The sequence below is a fragment of the Protopterus annectens genome, chromosome 5.part1, assembly GCF_019279795.1.
Source record: "Protopterus annectens isolate FY-2018-M chromosome 5.part1, PAN1.0, whole genome shotgun sequence".
Lineage (NCBI taxonomy): Eukaryota > Metazoa > Chordata > Ceratodontiformes > Protopteridae > Protopterus > Protopterus annectens.
The window spans coordinates 143313023-143333517 of NC_056736.1; positions in this window are offsets into that span (position 1 = coordinate 143313023).

Below are 20495 nucleotides of genomic sequence, written 5' to 3' on the forward strand. Positions count from 1 at the left end.
GAATATACCCCTGAAGAGCTTGTCATGCAATGTAAGCTGTGAAGTTTGTATGATGCAATGAATGTCTGTTTAGGGGTTAGCCATTATCTGCTCTCAGAAAGATGTGGTACACATACCTCTCAACTATCCAGATTTTTGCAGAATGTCCAGATTTTTGCCTTATATTTTTAGTCTGTTCCTCATAGAATTTGTGGCTGTGGTTGTCTGGCAAATCTCTGAGGATTGAAGTCACTAAATAATAAAAATAATGGAGGACATTTGAGTTTCAGACTTAGTATCCTTCTACATAATAATGCAAAATCTGTTATTCTAGCAACTTTCTAAGTTTATATAAGCAGTTTTTAAAATTTCCCTATTTTCAGGCCTTTGTCACCCCCCCCCCATTATTTCTGTTTTTGTCCAGATTTCTTGCAGTGAAAAGTTGAGAGGCATGATCGTAAGTTTAAAGTTGAGCTCTGCAATCAGTGGTTTGGGTATTCTCCTTTCAGTTAATGCATAATTTGCATGAAAATATTTTCATCATTGAGATCCTAGGGCATATTCAGAAATGATTAGTGCATTGTGAAGACCTACATACAATATCAGATTTGTTTCCCTTTTCTAGCTTTGTGGAATTTGGACTAATGTTCATAGGTTCATAGGTGTGCACTAACTTAATGACCACTGTGGCCTTTTTAAGCTTAGCCATGCAGCCTGTAAGCAGGCTCTTGGGAGATGAGCCGTTAACAAACAAGGGCCTGGAAGATGAACCATTTACAGGCTGCTTGTGCCCATTAGGGAAATAGGTGTTAACCCAGAGGTGAATTTCCTGTTACCTGTCCAGATGTCCAAGTTACATTGCATTGGGTTAGGGAGGAACTCTGCTTCACAAGGATGGGGAGCCTGCTCCAGAGAAGGAGTAGTACCTGGGATACAAACTGGTCTCTCCAACAGGACCTATCTATATCACATACAAGGTTTAAGTCTTTAGAATGGGTAATTCTGGCGGTGATTCTTTTGCAGATATGCAGAAGGTCCATCAGAGTGGCGTCCGATGATGCCTTGTATGCCACGCATACATCTCCCCTCATCTGCCTATAGGTGACAGAATACAGAGATGGGGCTTTGAGGAAGTCTGCATAGGGCATGTTATTTATGCCCTGTATTCCTTTAGAGAGGAATCTCTGTGGATGTTCTAATTGTTGGATGTGCCTGGTTAAGACATACCAAAGGGGGCATTTTACTCAATAATAGGTCTGATGAGTGCCAAATGCAGTGAACAATGACCTCTTTGGACCTAGATGCCATAGCTTTGTTTACAAGTTGCACAACATAGAATTATTCTTCACTATCATGGACACATGAGGGCCAAAGGCTAGATTACTGTCTACAAGTTTCCCCAAGTCCCTGACTACTGGGTCGACTTATAGGGGTGTGTTATGAATATAGTATTTACCATCACCTGAAAAACATAAGCGATCGGGGGTGATTATGCATTACATCTTTCTCACTTATATGCAGTAATGTATAGGGGTGTTTAGTGACTTCTGCTACACTTATCTATCAGGTGTTCATGTAGTATCTGTCCATGTAGAAGTGATGGTAGAATGAACTTTTGTGCCAAATATGAGAATCATGGGTGCTACCAGGATGATAAGCAGAGTCACTGGTGATACTCCTGTGTGCATTATACACTACCTGTCATTTGATAGAATGGTATGCTTTTTCTGTTGATGCACCTTTCTCTTGATTGTCCATGTGGTCTCTAATAGCCAGATGGGTGCAAAATATTGAACTGAGCACATCAGAGAAGCATGCTAGATCACAAAAAGCAAACATGGGACTACAGCTCTCTCGTGATGTATGTTGGAAAATATATACATATGGTCATCCATGTGAAATAAAAACACTTCAAGGAACTCCAGCAGTATCCTAGCTGCTAAAGCCTGGGAGATAAATGCAGAGATATCTAAAGTGTCCCCTGTCTATATCTGAAAGGTCCCACTGGCAAGAGCTATAAATACCATGGTATCATACCGCTCAACCTCAGAGCAAGAAATCTGGACAAAGCCATAAATAATGGGTGAAAAAAAGGCCTAAAAATTGGGACAATTTTTAAATATTGCTCTAATGAAGAGAGTTGATAGCATAACAGGTTTTATATTAGCATGTTTTTTCTGGAGGGTATGAAGTCTGAAACTCAAATGTATGTCAATGTTTTCTGACTTCAGTCCTCAATGATATCCCAAAGATTGGCTAGAGAAAACAAAACTCTATGAGGAACATACTGAAAATATGAGGTAAAAATCTGGACATTCTGCAAAAATCTGGACAGATGAGAGGTACACATGGTAACCATGGGTATAGATAGTCTACACATGCTATTAACTCATTCAACAAAGTCTGTCACCCAGATTTACTAATCTTCCATGTAAGACTAGATTAGTCTTACACGGACGCGCCAGTGTAAGAGTATGATGGCAGTACGCCATGCATATTAATGAGGGTGCGCTGCCTCAACTGTAAAGCTTACAGAGAGCATGGACGAGTGTAGGGGGAGTGTCAGACTGCCGATCAGTCCAAAAATCCACGCCCCTGCAATGAAGAAACACCACAATTTTGCGTTACATGAGTGAGACTACTCACATGTGTACAATGTAACACTACACTTCTCCATATGTTAAGCAACTGACAAAATCAAAAATAAAAAGAATTTTATATATTTTTTCTTCCGATTTAGCTGCCCGTATTTGCGTGGGTTTGCGTGGGTTTGCCCATTGCTTAGCTACAGTTACCAGCTTAGACACCAGAAGAGGATAATAAGAAAAATATATGCAAATTAAGCAAAATAGCAATAGTGTAATGGTTAGAGCCTTCACACAAAGAGGAGGCATTCCCAGTGTGAGTCCCAGTACTGCACGTTCTATTTTCTGTGGGAAATCTGTTTACAAAAATATTTCCTGACATTTTTTAGGTATAAGTTTTGTAAAAAGCATTGAAATGTTAACTGTAGTAGTGAACAAATTATATATATATATATGAAGGTGAAATGGTTATGCATTCTGAGGCATGAGTACCCTATTATAAGCAATATAAAGCACTGCTAAGCACATTTTACCATTATTGAGCATATTTAAATACAGTTGTGCGTAGCTGCGCACTTTGCTAACCAGCGCAACCACAAAGTATTTTCGCGTAGCTGTGCACCGCGCTAAACAGCACAATGTCGGGCTACGTCGGGCAACATCGGGCAACATGGGGCCACGTCGAGCAACATCGAGCAACATTGAACAACATTGGGCAAAGCTGGGCAAAGTTGAGCAAAGTCGGTTAAACACGGTCACACCTCCTTTACTGTACCTTAACCAGTCAGGTCTGGCCATCAGGAAAATAAAAAGCAGTGACATGGCTCGAACTCAGGATACTGTGCACTATAGTTACAGTACTTAACCACTAAGCCATGACAGCATTTCACAAACATGCACTTTCAACAGACACATATCTATCAAAGGAATTTTAAACATTGCCAACATCAGCTAAACAGGCGTGCCTACAGCTGAGTTTTTTTCAAAATTGGCCAATCACAAATAAGTGTGGGAAATGAGGCATATTTAAGCTCCACAGGTGGGAATACTTGCTATAACTGGTTGTAGCTTCCTTCTGCAGTCAGCATAGCTGGTGTTGGTGAAGGCACAAGATTTAGAGCGCAATGCTAGGGCATCCAGGTGACCAAAGTAATGGTTGGGCTCCTTGTCCACAATCATGAGTAAAGACTCCTGCGGGGCCAGTACAAGGGTACCCAATATAAAATGGAGGCCTGGAACAGTCTTGCCCATGATCTCACCAGTGCCACTGGTGTTCCTTGAACTGGTGAGCAGGTCAGGCACCATTATTCTGACCTGAAGCGACATAGGGAGGATCACTGGACTAGTGGATCCAAGAATCCTGTATGATGACTAGCTCCCCAGAACTGAGTAAGTAGCCATTGTATTAAGTAGTTAAGAATTGCTATGCTTGTCTATACTATGGATAGGTATGTCTCAATATCACTGCATTTGTTTCACAGCTGCAGGTGTCCGGGCTATGAATCAGCAAGCCCATGAAGATAGGCTGCAAAGGCTGCATCATCAGGCAGGTTAGTAATTACTCTGCATGTACTGTTATATAAAATAAATGAGAGAGCCTTCAAAAAGTCTTTTACCCAATAAATAAAGGTGTAATAATCCTTTAATAAATGTATGATTCGTGGAGTGCGTCTGTGTCATTTTCTTTGATATGTTGTTGTACTGTTGCACTCTACAAATAGTAGTGTTGTATTAAGCAGTCAACCCACACTTGGTTAGGCCCATATAACGTGGATGAAGGGAGTGCCAGTAGCTTGTATGCATATGTACAGCCCTAAACTGTTGGTTCATGGCCAGCATGTACAGGTTAATCTGGCACATGAGTAGCTTGGTATAGTGTTCCCGAGAAATGTCTGTGTGCTGGCAGAAATGTAGGGAGCTGTTAACATATAACTGATACTTTCACCTGCACATATCTAGATAATTATATGAAAGTAGATCTGTCAGTGTACCATCTTAGCAATAGTGTGTGTGAGAAAATCTCAAAATATGTTGCTGTAACATCTGCATCTTGGACAGTTTGTTTGTAAGATACAGCTCATGTATATAATGATCTAGCAAAATCCAGTTGCACAATATAAGGACATTGAATAGTGTAAAATACATATAAGGGACATATAACTGCAGTTAATAGGAATGTAGTGAAATCTAGAAGGATATATAAGTTGTTAATTGAGCTATCTTTTCCCACCCTATTGTATGTGCATAAAAAATGTAATTCCACACCTCAATCGGTATGTCTAATCTCAAAACATTTGTTGGGACATATGTCCTATTGGTTTATAAATATTTGCATTTATTTCTGTGCATGTGCCCTGTTAAAATACCACAATATTGGTGGCCTGTTGCCATCAATTCAACCTGCATGCTGTTGTAATGTCTACTAATGTTCTATATATGCATGTGTTATGCTTGCTTTTCAACTGTTGAAAATCTGGTGTGTTGGTTTAATGGGCATACTTCTGCATGCTGTTATAACTAATTGAGAATGCTGTTGACTGTTACTAACCCATATTTTTATTAAACTCTCCAAAACATAGTTCGTATGGGAAGGCCAGTCCCAGCGGACCCACCTGTCCCACCTCAGCTGGCCATGGCACCTGGCACCAGCAGATCTGGTGCCCAGCCTAGGACCTCCTTATCCGTTGACCCTGTGCCACCTTCAGGTGGAAGCACTGTAGAGGATGGGGCTTGGCCCCCCATGCAAGCATGAGCAGAGAGGCACCTATCACCCTTCGAATGGTCTGGGCTGTGGTGCATAGAGAGATTGAATGTTCTGTTGCAGGACCTCTATGCCAGCTTGAGGCCAGAGTGGCACAACTTCTGGATCAGCCTACCCCTCCTACACAGCCCCCAGCACAGCCACCCTCTGGGCCGTGAAGGTACTGCAGTGACTGCCAATGGGTGGGGACCTCAGTCCCACTGTTTCCATCTGTGGGCTCATAGGCTTACGATTTCCAAACATACCTCCCCATCAAAGGTGTTCACCCACCACATGTCATATACCGGCCCTGTATGCATCTTGTTTGTCTTGTGTGTTTACCTCCCCAACCTACCTCCACAAATATACCCACTTCCCCTACCCCTCATTCCACTCGCACCTAAAAAAAAAAAAAGGCAATCTGCTTCCAAAAATAAAATTATGCCCCATACATAGCTGCCCATTTGGCACACATGTCCACTGGACGCATGGAATGTTATTTAATTGGCATTACAACATACTTTGTTGTCCTCACCCCTCTCTCAGGGGTTGAAGGGTTCATATCTACCTCCACATTTATTGCATATGCATAGCTGTTGCTGTTGAAGAAATGGGCAGCTATGGATCTTCCCTACACCCATCCTGCACATCCCAAGCTATTTTTCATACTGTCTTTCCCTCTTTGTGCCCCTTTTTCACCACTTTCCTATCTCTCCATTTTTCTTTTCTTTCAAAGAAATTAGCATGGGGGTGAGCAGGAGTAAGCACTATTAAGCAGTAGTGAGCGGGTTTGTGCGGGTTTGCGTTTGTTTGCGCTTGGCTAAGCAATGCACAGCATTGCGCAAACCAGCACAAAACCGCTTACAACTGCTTAAAAGTGCCTTAGTCACTTTGCATGTGAGGGCCCTTGTTCTGCTCTGGAACAAAATAAAATACCTCTGTAAATCTCAAATCCCGGACCTTGCACACACTACAGAACATGAAGTACCACTAAGCTACGGTAGATATACATCAAGTTGGTGCTTAAATAATTATATCATGCATCAGAATGAGTGAATGTAAAGGAAAATTAGGAATACCATACCACACAACATGTACTGTGGATGTTTACCAACAGTTGCGGGATTACATTGCATGACCGTGATAAGAGAATCAGCCATTCTAGCAGGAAATAATGTTACACCATCACCTTACAACCCCACACAGTATCACAGCAGGACAAACACTGGCATATCTATTTAGGGCAGAGGCCATACCTCTCAACTGTCCCTAATTTTCAGGGATGTCCCTGATATTGACACAAATTTTAGCTCTGTCTCTCTGAATCCCTCCTAAAACTACTACCTTTGGGCAGAAAGGTGGTGAATTACCTTAATGAATAATGACAATAATTAAGAGTTGGACACTTATTTTACTTCAGAAAAGGTGTATTAATCCATATGCTCTGATTCTATCAATGTTTCAACTTAATGGCACTAATATTTTAAAGGTGTCCCTGACTTTTTCTTGACTTTTCCCTGAGTCTGTTCAGATATGTACCTGATTGGTTGAGAGGTCTGGCAGAGGCAGAAACACAGAGGCATATTAGCCTTTCTGCTGTTACACACTGTGCAAATAGCTTTGGAAGGAGTTTTGGAAGCATACCCTTATGTAGGAATACAACACTGATATACAAATGGATGTAGCCATGTACTGGTAACAATCAACTGTAAGAATGTCATTGCTCTATTGCTGAAAAGACCTGTGTGGTGCAGAGACAAAAAATAACAGGCTATTCTCTGGCTATCATGTGGATAGGTCCACAGTTGGGAGTTGCGCAGACTACTTGCCTTGATAAACTAACATGTACACAGCAACCCTGTAAGTCCAGCAAGATAAAATCCACACAATACTACGTACACTCTCTGTACTTCTACAACCCTACCTAAATGTAGAATATACCTGTGTGTGCAGGGACTACCAAGGATGTAGGTAAGCATACTCACAGTACTGAAATGTGTCCAGTTTTTCTGAGCAGCTTGTGCTAATGTCAACACTAAAAAAGCACAAACTGTTTAGAACTGAGTAAATGAATATTCACAGTATAGCAGTTCACAAACAATTCTTGTGCCAAAGGAATACATCTCTATAAATAGCTTTGTATGGCAGTTAATTGTAACAGTTGAAAAGAAAGTACATCTTTCCATGTATCTTGGGGTAGCATTTTGAGGGGTGAGTACATTTCTACACTGACAAGTGGGTACTGTAAGCAGCAACATTAGGTCTGAGTACAAAATGTAAATCTATGCCTACATCCCCGGCTTCTGATATAAGAACTATACCAACCTTCTGTCTTAAACAATGATGTCCACACAAAACAAGGATGATCTCCATCTTGGAAAGCTGAAAGGGCCACACCTACATGAGTCAGCAATTTATAGTACTGCGTTGCTATGACAGTGATTACTACAATTACTGCCAACAAACTCAATCACTCTATTGCAGAGAGTGACAGAGAGAGAGAGACAGAAAGAGAGAGACAGAGAAAAGGAAAAATAAATATTACCAAATTATACAAAAGAAAGGTATGTGACACATATGTATTTACTGGCATGTAGTAGATGTAGAAGAATAGTCTACATAATGTGAAACATTCATATTTGGCAGCAGTACTTCTTTATGTATATATGTTCTGCTTAACTACTGCTATGGACAATACTGTTTGTACCTGTGGGCAGTAGGACATACCTGTGAAATGTTTAGCTCAGCATTAAATGTCAAAGATCTGATCCATGTTATCTGTGTTCTGTACAGTAGTGTGGCCAATGGCTTTTGGGGGGATTAGCGCTGACATTATATAAAAATGGGTGTGACAGAACAACACATGCATGATAGTCATATTAAATTGTAGTTTAGCATTGGCAACTGCTGTAGCAGTCTAGTATGCTTATCAAGCATCTGTTGCCATATATACCCCCCTAATGTTAGTCTGTGTTCATATGTGACACCTGATTGTGTTGCAGCAAGGCCCAGCAGATCAGCTGTGAGGTCCATGAAATTACAACAGTGTGGACCATGTGTGTGTATGCCACACACATATGGAGAAATATATATGTGTCATATATATTCACATCTGTATACGTGCATAGAGCAGGGGACATATTGCAACTGTTTTCAAAAGGGGGAGATACATATGTTGGTGAAGGTTGGTATGTGCATATTTGTATGTAGATTTTAGTGTGTGACAAATAAGACAGCATACAGTGATGGTATATGACATGTGGTGAAACACTGTGGGTGATTTGTTCAGTTTGCAATTTTGAATTCAGTAAGGTCTGCTAAAGCTACTTGGGCTGTGAACACCTTCAATGCATTTATCCCAAGACTGTGCAATTTTATTACATTACTGTACACCTTACATACTTTGTATAATTGATATTCTCACTATGAAAGGTGAAATGTATATGTGCCTACATATATATGTATATGTAGACAAATGGATGTCTATATATATATATATATATATATATATATATATATATATATATATATATATATATACTCATACACACCTACATCTACTTGTTGCAGTAGATTCCCTGTACTGTTGACTAACTGTGATGGTCAATATGTTTGTGAATACGTCAAAGATATGTATCTGTCGGATAGCTTAGTGGGAAACTGTTTATGTTATGGTATTATGGGTCCTTGCTTTGATCCTAGCAAAAGCTGTGTATTCTGTTGCTAGGCAGTACAAGGGCTATTGCATACAATGTGATTAAGTCCCTTGGTTTTAACTAGGGTGTGTCACTGGAGGCTAAAGCACTACATCTATGATTATTGATTGGTACAGATGTTGAATGCAAACCTGTGTGTGTTGTACTACTAACTGAAGCTCTGGGCCTGTACAGCAAAGTATGGTGTATGTCCACATTGCATTCATCCACTGTTTTGTGTGGTCCCTGTATTCATCACAGATTACATTTCTCAACATTAAGGTTGTGTAAGTACTGGCACACAGTACTGTATAGTACACACTGAAAGCTTATCTGGGTTGTCATACCTTTGTGTCCTGTAATTGTGCCTGATGTGTGTGTGGGTATGTCTGTAACATGTCCTTTGACATATGTGTGGTAATACATAAAACTGCGTATCTAGCAACATTCATAGTGTACTACAGCAATATGTGACCTATATTCCCAATTGTGTACTATTATACCACACAACTTGGTATTAACAAGTTGTGTGGTATAATAGTAATACATTTACTGGACCTTACACTGATTGTGATGGATGATATATTTCTTTACACATCAGCTTGATGTATATCTGCTGTGGCTAAGTGGTGCATCGTGTTGCATACAGTGTGCCAGGTACTCTTGTATAGTCTTATATAGTGATTTTATTTTGTTGCTGTGCAGAACATGGTTCATTAGATAGAGAGTGAGCAAGGCACTTTCAAGCAGTTGTGTGGTGAGCAGTGATAAGTGGCAGTTACAGTGTTTCACTCTCGGTTAGCTTATAGGTTGCTATATATGGCAGTTCAGCGATATCTGCACTGTATAATGTTAAATGTGCCATATGACATGCTCAGACATATTTTTGTATTTATGTCTTCCAGGGATCATGGCCCACCACAGGAACCCGAGTTACAGTAGTGCTGAAGATGATATCATTACTAGCAGTATGATTCAGCACTACTGTCTCATGTTCTCACGAACCAGCCAGGACCAGCAGGAGCGTACTGCAATGTCGCAAGATGTTGTCTGCAGGGTAAATGAGGTAGGCCTGCATAACCGGACATATGAGCAGATATGCTACCACTGCAGTGATCTTCTCAGACATGTCCATCAGCATGCCGCTGATGTGTGTAGACAACAGCTTGCAACAGGGGGTGTTGTTAATATCCATCCCCCCCTCACCAGAGTTGAGGAGTTGCTCATGCGCCTGGTGGCACCTGCCCAACAACAACAGCAGCAGACATACACCATGATGGAGGTTGGAGCCACCCACAAGCACACATGGAGCATGCAGGTAACATGGCATATCTGTAGACTACTGTTATCTGTATTTGTAGATCATGCATATGTGTGATGTGGAGTGTGTCATTCAAAGATGTGGAGCCTGTTGTTGTGCAATACTGATCATTTGGAACATAATTTGTAGCCCTGTGAATGTAAACTGTTGTTATACTGTAAGATTCCAAACACACAGTGGCAATGCCACAGTTGTGGCCACTGACAAACTGTCTCATCTCTATGTAGGTCCCTCTGGGGTGACATCAAGGCAGCGGACAGATGCTGGTGAGTGTGTTCTACATTTATTATTGTAAATAAAAAGTACATGTCATAGTTAAGGTGTAGGCCATGTAACATGTAACACACCTACCCATAATCCATGCTGTGCATGTTTGGTGTAAGAGCACGCACATCTCACTAATGTGATTAGCTGCCTCAAACACATGCAATACCAAGACCATCTCAAATAAGTGTGGCTAGACTGTAGTGACCATTGGATACGCACAGTTGATACTCAATATGCACATAACATACACATCTATGTCATACACAGAGCATTTTAACATGCTACACATAAAGGATCCCCAAACCCTCTGTAAAGACACACTCCAGTATCCAAAAGCTTATCCACACATTACACATAATATACCAGAGGGGTAGAGGCCTATCCTGGGGCATTTAAACACTCTGCAACACACTACACATTCATGTCAGGGAATGCTCCTTATTGGCCTCCTTACAAATTCACGTAACAACTGATTGTGAAATGGTGAATTTAGCCAAGGTAGTACAGTTCTGGCACAGCATGATTAGTGCTGGTTTGTGAAACATTTGTAGCCTTGAGTGACCACCTGATGCTTCATGATGATGGTCTATGGTACTATACGCCATCCATGTATTGTAACCACAGTACTACACATAGCTGTCATTGCTACACACCATAATGATGCATATGTGCACACATATGCACATCTAAACAGTATGCATACCAATCACCATTTGCACAACTGACACATATATGTCTTGTGATGCTATTGAGTGGCTAGGTCATATGAAACATATAGGGCATGTGTAGTATTTAAATATGCAGTTGTGTTTTAGCATGCCATGTCATGGATGAGACTGGCATGTCCACAATATGATCTACACTCACCATAAGTACCGTACATTGGGTATGTGTCCGAATGGTATTCCATCAATTATCCATGCACCACTGATGATGTTGTGTGAATACTCATCATGCATGTGCTAAAAATGTGTCTTCAATTATTTGCTAAAGACACAGAGGCTGCAATCAGCATGTGATACCTATCTGACACACAGATACACATCCAGCAATGGTATGTATATCTGTGAGTTATGGTGCATAGTATATCACAGGGTTTTGAATACCTGCACAGCAATGTTGTGTCCCTGTATGCATTGTGTTCCAGGGGGAGGGCCATCACCTAATAACAAAACACATGCATCAAAGCCATGTATACTGTTAGTAACAAGGACTGACTAAACTTGCACTGCATGCTGTTGAGCAACACATGTCCTGCATGCTGACATGTGGGATATGACTGTTTTGCTTGTGATATTGTACCCCACTATCACCTGCTATTATGTATGTTCTGTGATTGCTGGTGTTGTGTGTGTCTGTTTTCAGGAGGAGTGTAGTTTTTTGTGTGTGCATGTGTGCATGTGTGCATGTGTGCATGTGTGCATGTGTGTATGTGCGCATGCATGCATGTGCACATGTGTGCATGTGTGCATGTAGTCTGAAGCCATATTCAGGTCTTAAAGTGTGTTTCCTGTTTTCCTCTCACAGGTGGCAAGGTGAGGCTGGTTCAGTACAGCAGGGAATGTGATGTCACTGACACAGACAGTGATTATGAGGATAGGTGTGTTGAGGCACAGGCAGGTTTGTCAGGGTCTGTTGTTGGGCCACCGATTGACAGTACACAAGTCTCCACTCCTCCATGCACACAGTCATACTGCCTGTACATCCATCATCACCATTGCCCTTAGCTGAGGGACAGTGTATGGTTGGCACTGGCCAGGACAGTGTGGTATCTATGGCACATATATCAGGACACAGCAGCCATAGCCAGATGTATGGAATGGTACCACATAGGAAGATGTCCAGGAATTCTTGTCAGAGCACTACTGGTCATCATGCCCCTGGCAGATGTGCCACACCTCTTTCTACCACACGCATGTTCCAGGCTGTCATGAAGGCAGAGACACGAATGGAGCGGTACACCAGACAGGGACTAAGGGCACAGAGGGCTCATTACACCTCTGTAAATGACAGTATCTAACACCTAGCAGGTGCCATGCTTAACTACAAAGAGGTCATTGATAGACATTGGGGTGAGACATTGGATGTCCTCCACAATGTCATGTCCATGTGTCAGGACAGTGTGGGATGGTTGAGATGTCAACATGGACATATGCCAGCAACATCACCAGCTGGAGGTCACCGTGGACATCCAGCAAGTCACAGCCACTCCCGTAGTGCCAGTACCAGCCCCAGCAATGTTGGGGGGGCTGTCCATAGATCGTCCTAGCAGACCACGTGCACATGGCTCTGGCCAGTCCCAGCAGGGACCTGGATCCAGTGGACATATGTCAACCTCTTTGGATAGTACCCAATCTGGATTAGTACCGGATACTGTCTGTAGCACACCTTCCAGGCACAGGTTCCTTATCTGTGGCCAGAGACGGTGATCTGTAAAACCTGCCAGGGACAGTCTGCAGCTGTCTCACAAATCCTAGTATATGGCAGCCACATGGTGGAACTGTGTGCATGCAGACACACACACATAAACCAGAAACCTAGGGCAAAGACATACCCGCACACATGACATCAACATTGCCCCTTAACAGTACTCAAGGCCCTCACACACTCACACTCACACACACACACACACACACACACACACACACACACACACACACACACACACACACACACACACATGTCAATTGCATGGCTCAGTGTAGGCCTCTGGCAAACCAACAACACACCCTGTGCATATGATGACACCTGTGCCACCTCGTGTCATTTGTAACACTGATGCAGAAACAGGCTAACATAGTGCTGATGCGATGCACAGGGTGACTTTAATAAAGTATAGCAATGGTTGGATATGTAGCATGTTGTCAGCAGTAAAGTGTAATGATATCCTTGAAGGTGTAGCTGAGCAGACATGATGCATTAAAGCTGTAATTAGCAATGTTGTATTGTTTTCACCAGTGTTTATTCCAGTTGTGTTATGTTTGTCCATGTATCACTTGGCAGATGTGTGTAGTTGTGTCAGCATGCGTTATACAGTGGACAGTAAGTGTGAGGTGTGTGCAACACAGCTTTGCAGGTGTCCATTTGTGAACATGGTGGAGGTGCACTGTCTGCATGTACATGCATATTGGACACATGGGCTGGGTGACATGCCCTGTATTGGCCAGAGTTAACACTCCAGTGTTTCTATTGTTGGCCAGTATGCTTTGTACTACACACATTTTGGAACTTGAGTACGCATGTGTGAGTATTGCATGGGTTGACACTGTACTGTGGGTGATGCTGTTGTTGCTATCTGTCATTGGTTTGCATTACTAAGGTTAACACTGTCCCAGCTGCCCAGCTGCATAATCATTTAGCAATGCACACTGTTTACCTACAGGGTTGCATGGACCATGCTATCACAAATGCAAGAAATTCTCACTTATTCAGTAAAAGTGCATTAGTCTCATGGACCCCTGCCCATCAACTAAATATATAATAGAAGGTGTGAAGTTGTACCAAAAAAGAGTTACATACCAAGAAGGGATAACCTCTCTGGTCAGTATCATTGGGAAAATACAAGCCCGCATTAAACATACAAGGCAAGCTTCAAGATACAAAATGGCAAGGATTCCAAAGACAACACTAAAACTTTCTTTAGTGTTGTTTATAATCTACAGGGGAAATCTCAGATTGGGTCACAGTTAATGTAAATGGTCACAAAGTACACTTATTTGACTGACATTACCAATTTCTTGTCGGACAGTATGAATGCGGATTTCACCACCCTGTCGTTACATAAGGGCTACATTTCCAGACCTGAAGAATGTAAACCTGATGATCCACAGACACTCTAGTTAAAACATCTCTTTACCAAAGTCCAAACCACAGTGGCAATGGTACTGGACAGTGTCCCTGACTGTGTCATATACAAGCTGACATATTAAGTCACCACTCACCTAAACACTCTGTCCAGATGCGGCCTCTATACAGGTTACATACTTGTGGAATGACGCACGTTAATGGTGTTCACAGTCCACAAGGGTTGAGCTACAACGTCTTCTTCTTCTCCTTTCGGATGCTCCCATTAGGGGTCGGCACAGTAGATCATCTATTTATATTTCTTCCTGCCCTCTGCATCTTGTGCTATCACACCATCCACCTGCATGTCTTCTCTCACCACAGCCATAAACCTCATCGTAGCCATTCCTCTTTTCCTGCTACCTGGCCGGCTTCATCCTTAGCATCTATTTCACAATATACTCTGCATCTCTCCTCAGCACATGTACAAACCAGCTTAATCCTGCCTATCTGGCTTGGTCTACTAACCTTCAAACCTGGGCTGACCCTCTAATATACTATTCCTAATTGGGTCAACCCTTGTCACATGCAGTGCAAATGTTAACATAAATTGATTAGGGGTAGAACTACAACAGATCCTGGAAACTTTCACCCTATAAGCCAGACAAATGTTATCTGGAAGGCAATGGAGCACAGCATTATGGAACTCATTATGAACCTGCAAACACTGCAACATACCCACTTAGGTACTCTAAAGGCCAGATCATGGCTCCTACACCTAGTAGACTTCAAGCCAGTTAACAAGGCTATAGGTGAGAGAGGGGAGGTCCACACAGCCAAGCTATAGCTCACCAGCAATACATACCCATCCCACATTCTGGTATTATACATAACCTCAACAGACTGACCATAAACAATTGTTAGATGATGGATTGACAACTGACACACAGATTTAGGACACACAGCAACATTTGCAGCCTCCATGTACAATTCCATGCCAGTAACAAGTGGTATTCACCTGCACTCAGTCCTGGGATCACTCCTGTTTGGCATATAGCTTTCTTAGGTACAAACAAACACAGTAGGGATATGTCTGCCCATGTTTGATGAAAATGCATACTGTGGGATATACTTTATTCTCCAGAAGACACACACATCCTCCAAAAGGGTATAATAGAAACAGATACCTGGTGTCAAACTCATGCTGTAAAGCTATAAGCCAAAGAAAGCATAGTTATCCACTTTTAGAAAACAAAGTATCCCCAGAGTACCACAGAGGTAGTAGCCCCCAAAATGTGGAACTGGTACTAATGTATACATAGCGCCATGTGTTTAGTCATCTCTCCTTTGATAATAACATTACCAAAGGGTTTTGGAAATCCCTCTGTGGAGCACATAAGCAATAAAGGGTTTGCATGCAGATCCACAGACGATTAGTCATCTTTGCCAGACTTTGCTTGCTTTGGAACAGGATTCAAATATACCTCAAGCATAAACCCTCACTCACACTCTTCAATAGATACTGTGATGAGTGGATGTGAAACAGAAGACATAGCCCAGGGATCACTGCAGCGGCTAAGCTTGTCACAAGCATACAGAAGTGACCTAAGGTCTGGAAAGTGCCAGCACACTCTGGCAAAGATAACATATGCTTTCATGGAGAAAGCAGAGTATCCACCTATGAAATAATTTAGGTCACATGTATGTATATGGCTTTGCCCCACAGCTACCTTACATGTGTAATGCACATACAGTTGTCATTGTGATATGTCATACACTAGAAAAATCAAAACCCACTCCACATTGACCTATGGTGTCACACACATGGAACACACACACACACAGTCAGCAAGTGCGAGATACAAGCTCTTTCTTAACTACATTATGATACTACAGCAGTACGCATTTCCACGACGCACTATATACATTACTGAATTTCACCTTTACACAGGTATATTTGTAGGATGGTGACATCATCAGACTTGACAAAGATGAGCATACCACTTTTAAGGGGTGTGAGTAGTCTCCATAAAGGTTGCTCCTCCCAGGGAGACACACACACACGCAGATGGCAAGTGCAGGAATCAAACCTCTACCTAACTACATTATGATACTACAGCAGTATACATTTACATGATGCACTAGATACATTACTGGGATTGTATCTTTCCACAGGTATATTTGTAGGATGGTGACATCATCAGACTTGACAAAGATGAGTATACCACTTTTAAGGGGTGTGAGTAGTCTCCAAAAAGGTTGCTCCTTCCCAGGGAGACACACACACACACACACACACACACACACACACACACACACACACACACACACACACACACAGTTGGCAAGTGCGGGGTTCTTAATCCAAACTAAGTACGTCTTTACACTTCACCAAGCAATATGGAGTCACAGGGTGCAATACAGACATTACTTGCTGACAGTTTGCCCAAAGGTTTTTTTCACATTTGCTAACCTCAGCAGGCTTATCATACTAGGTGTATTGTGAGTGTATTGTATGCATAGGCCATGACCATATCATATATGGGTTGATGCACCACATGCTGGCACACAGAGGGTCAAACCAGTGGCAAAGCTCTGTCAACCCAATACTGGACAATACAGTCAAGAGGAGTAGGGTCATACAACCACAACACCAGCAGTCTCACATAGACCAACAATATAAGCACCAGAAAAACACACACATAAATACACATTACCATTGAAAAAGAGAGAGTGTCCTCCTAAGCAGACAAGCAAGCAAAATGCACCTCCAAGCACATGCCAGTAGTGTGCCTCACAACAGGCCCTAAGGCAAAACAACATACCCAACACACTATTAATAGGTGACTCCATAGTCAGGCACACAGATGTTCCACTCACTCGGATGGACAAGGGGAAGGTTACTGTCAGTTGTCTGTCAGGTGCTATGATCCGCCACATAACACAAGCACTTACATCCCTCCAGAACAGGTACATATATGACATGTTCTTTGTACATGTCAGTGTGAATGATCTGAGACATACCTCCCAGGACAAAATGACAAGAGATATATAGTAGCTCTATGATCATGTAGCCCAGGCTGGTATGACCCTGACCTTGAGTAGCATTTTACCTTCACCTACATGATACTGCAATATAACAGAAAGATGATAAACTTCAACAATTGGCTAACTTCTGGTGTCATTCAAAGGGGATCCAGTCTCTGCCTGTGATGACATGATAGACAAGCCTTGTTGCTTCGGTACAGATGGTTTGCACCTGTCGATGCTATGCTTCTGAATACTGGCCAAGGTTCTTGCTGTCCTCATAGTACCTTTTTTAGGCAAGGCTCAAAGGTTCATAGGTTCATATGTAAGTACTAGGCTATTGGCTCTGGGGCCTATACAAGCCTAGCCAAAAAGGTACCCTGGCTTTTGCCACCCAAGAAATGTATTTTCCTGTGCCACTGTCGAACAGAGACACAGAAGTGATCCCCGGGGTGAATTTCCTATTTCCCATCCAGTCATCAAGATTTTTCTTGAAGAGTGCTAATGAACATCTTTGTTTGATATAGATAGGTAGTTTATTCTGGAGTATAGGAAGTCTCTGGGACAGGAATCGATCCCTCCAGCATGTTCTGTTTATTGTGGTGACAAGGTTTATGTGTGTAGCTCGGAGGGATTGGGATTTCTTTAAGTGGAGCATGTCCAACAGCTCTGGGTTTGACATAGCTTTGTATGTTAGGCAGAGATCACCTCTGAGTAGGCGATATGCGATGGAGTAAAGCTGGAGTTTTTTGAGATGGTCTGTGTAGGGTATGTGTTTGAGGCCAGTAATCCTCTTTGTGAGGTATTTCTGCGGCCTTTCCAGTTGTTGTAGATGACTTATGAGGTACATAACAAAAGGGGAGTTGTACTCTATAATGGATCTAATGAGTGTTGAGTATAGGAGAAGAATGACCTCTTTTTTTCTGCATGAGAAACCTTTTGTGATGAGGTGTGCCATGTAGAAGGATTTCCTGACTACTGTGGTGATGTGATTATCAAAGGAGAGACTACTGTCCACTGTGTCTCAACGTCTCTTATCACACTTTCGGTGTTAAGTATACTATCACCTCTGGTGTAGTTCATTGGTACAGAGTTTTTACCAAAGGGTTTGACAATGCACTTTTTCGCATTGAACTTGAGGCCATGGCTTGGCATCAGGCATCTGTCTCAATGATGCCCTTTTGTAGGATGTCCACATCGTTAGTAGTTTCGATTATGGCTTTTAGTCTGCAGTCACCTGCAAACTTCATTAGCCAAAGACCTTCTGTGTTAGCCTGTACTTCAGGGAAGTAGATTCCAAACAGGACAGAACCCAGGACTGAACCCTGTGGTACTCCACTTGTCACTGGTCTGAAGTCGGATTTGGAGTCTGCTACTTTCACATTGTGGGTTCTGTCAGTGAGCCAATTGGCAACCCATCTTGTGACATATGGATTTAGACCTAGTGTAGTGAGTTTATCTATAATTCAAGAGTGGGGGGTGGTGTTGAAAGCCTTAGCAAGATCTAGATAGGCTGTGTGAACCACCTTACCCTTGTGTACGGCTTTGGTGACTGCTTCAAAGAAGTCTATCAGGTTTAGGAGACATGATCTGCCTTTTACAAACCCGAACTGGTTGGGGTCCAGGGTTTGGAGATTACCAATGTCTTTGTTTATAAGTTCCATGATGATATGTTCCATGGCCTTGCAGACCAGGCTCATCAGGTTAATGGGGTGCTAGTTCCCAGGGTCTGTGGTAGCTCCCCCCTTGTGTAGTGGGATCACCATCACTGTGCGCCATTCAGCAGGCACAAATCCTGAGGTGAGGCTATGATTGAACATGGTACTTAGGTGTGGTGCCAGTTCGTTCTGTAGTTCATGTAGAACACAGTCTGGGATGTTGTCTGGTCCCATGGATGCTGTGTTCCTGGCTTTGGAGAGTGTGGTTTTTACCTGTGCAGCCGTAATTACAGGAACTTTGCATTCTTCCAGTGTAGAGATGGGCTCTTTAATGGGTGAGAGGGGGGTAAAGTTAGCACTGAACCTATTTGCCAGGATGTTGACAATATCAGTTGGGTCTGTATATTTAGTGCCAGTGTGCTGTAACTCAGAGCAGATCTGAGTGTTGCCATTGAGATTCTTGCCATAGCTATAGAATGCTTTGTGGTTGTCTTTAGAATCAGTGGCAAATTTGTTTTCATAACTAGCTTTTGAGGATTTTATCAGAGATTGCAGCTTCTTACTGAGGCTGACCAGGGAGCTCCTCCACTCATGGGATTTTACTCTCTTTTGCAACAGTTTCTTCCTTCTGTTGTACAGTTTGTTTATGGCAGGGGACCACCAGATTGGCTTCCTTTTATTGGGGGATAGTGTTTTGGTTCTGTTTGGGATAGCACGATCCATGAACTCATGCAAGTGCTTATAAAGTGCAATTGCATAGGATTCATTAGTTGTAACTGTATTTTCCATCTGCATAGGTGTCATGAAGTTCACCACTTCTGTCTTGAGAAGCATGAAGTCAGCTTTGGAGAAATTTTTTAACATGGTTTCCTTAATGGGGGGGTGGGTGCAGAATGTGGATATGTAGGATAATCAGATTATGGTCGGATCAGACCAATGAGGCATTGACTTCAGGTGTGGAACACCGGTCACTCAGGACAAACCAAACCCCGTAACCAACACAAATAACCACAAAGTGAGCTAAATGCTACTCATTGCCAGAGTCTCAGCCTCCAAATGCACACACTCGAGACACTTCTCAGTATGGAGAATACTGATATCTGTGCAGTAATAGAAACCTAGTTCAAGGCTCCAGAAAGCACACCAGCGCTACCAGGGTACTACTCATTCCATACCTTCCAGCATCAGAACCTGGATCATAGCAGATAGGGTGTGGATGTATCGATATTCATCAAGGATACCTACACCTCTCTGTACATCCTCTCTACAGGATATGTACCCATGGAATGTTGCACAGCAACGTTCTTCCCACTCCACAGGGATGTGGCCACAAACGACCCTTGGCATTCCCGCTCAATGAGCCTGATGAGTCTGATCTGCAAGACAATGGAGCCAATCATAATGGAAGTCAACAATAAAGACAATGGGAACCTTCACACA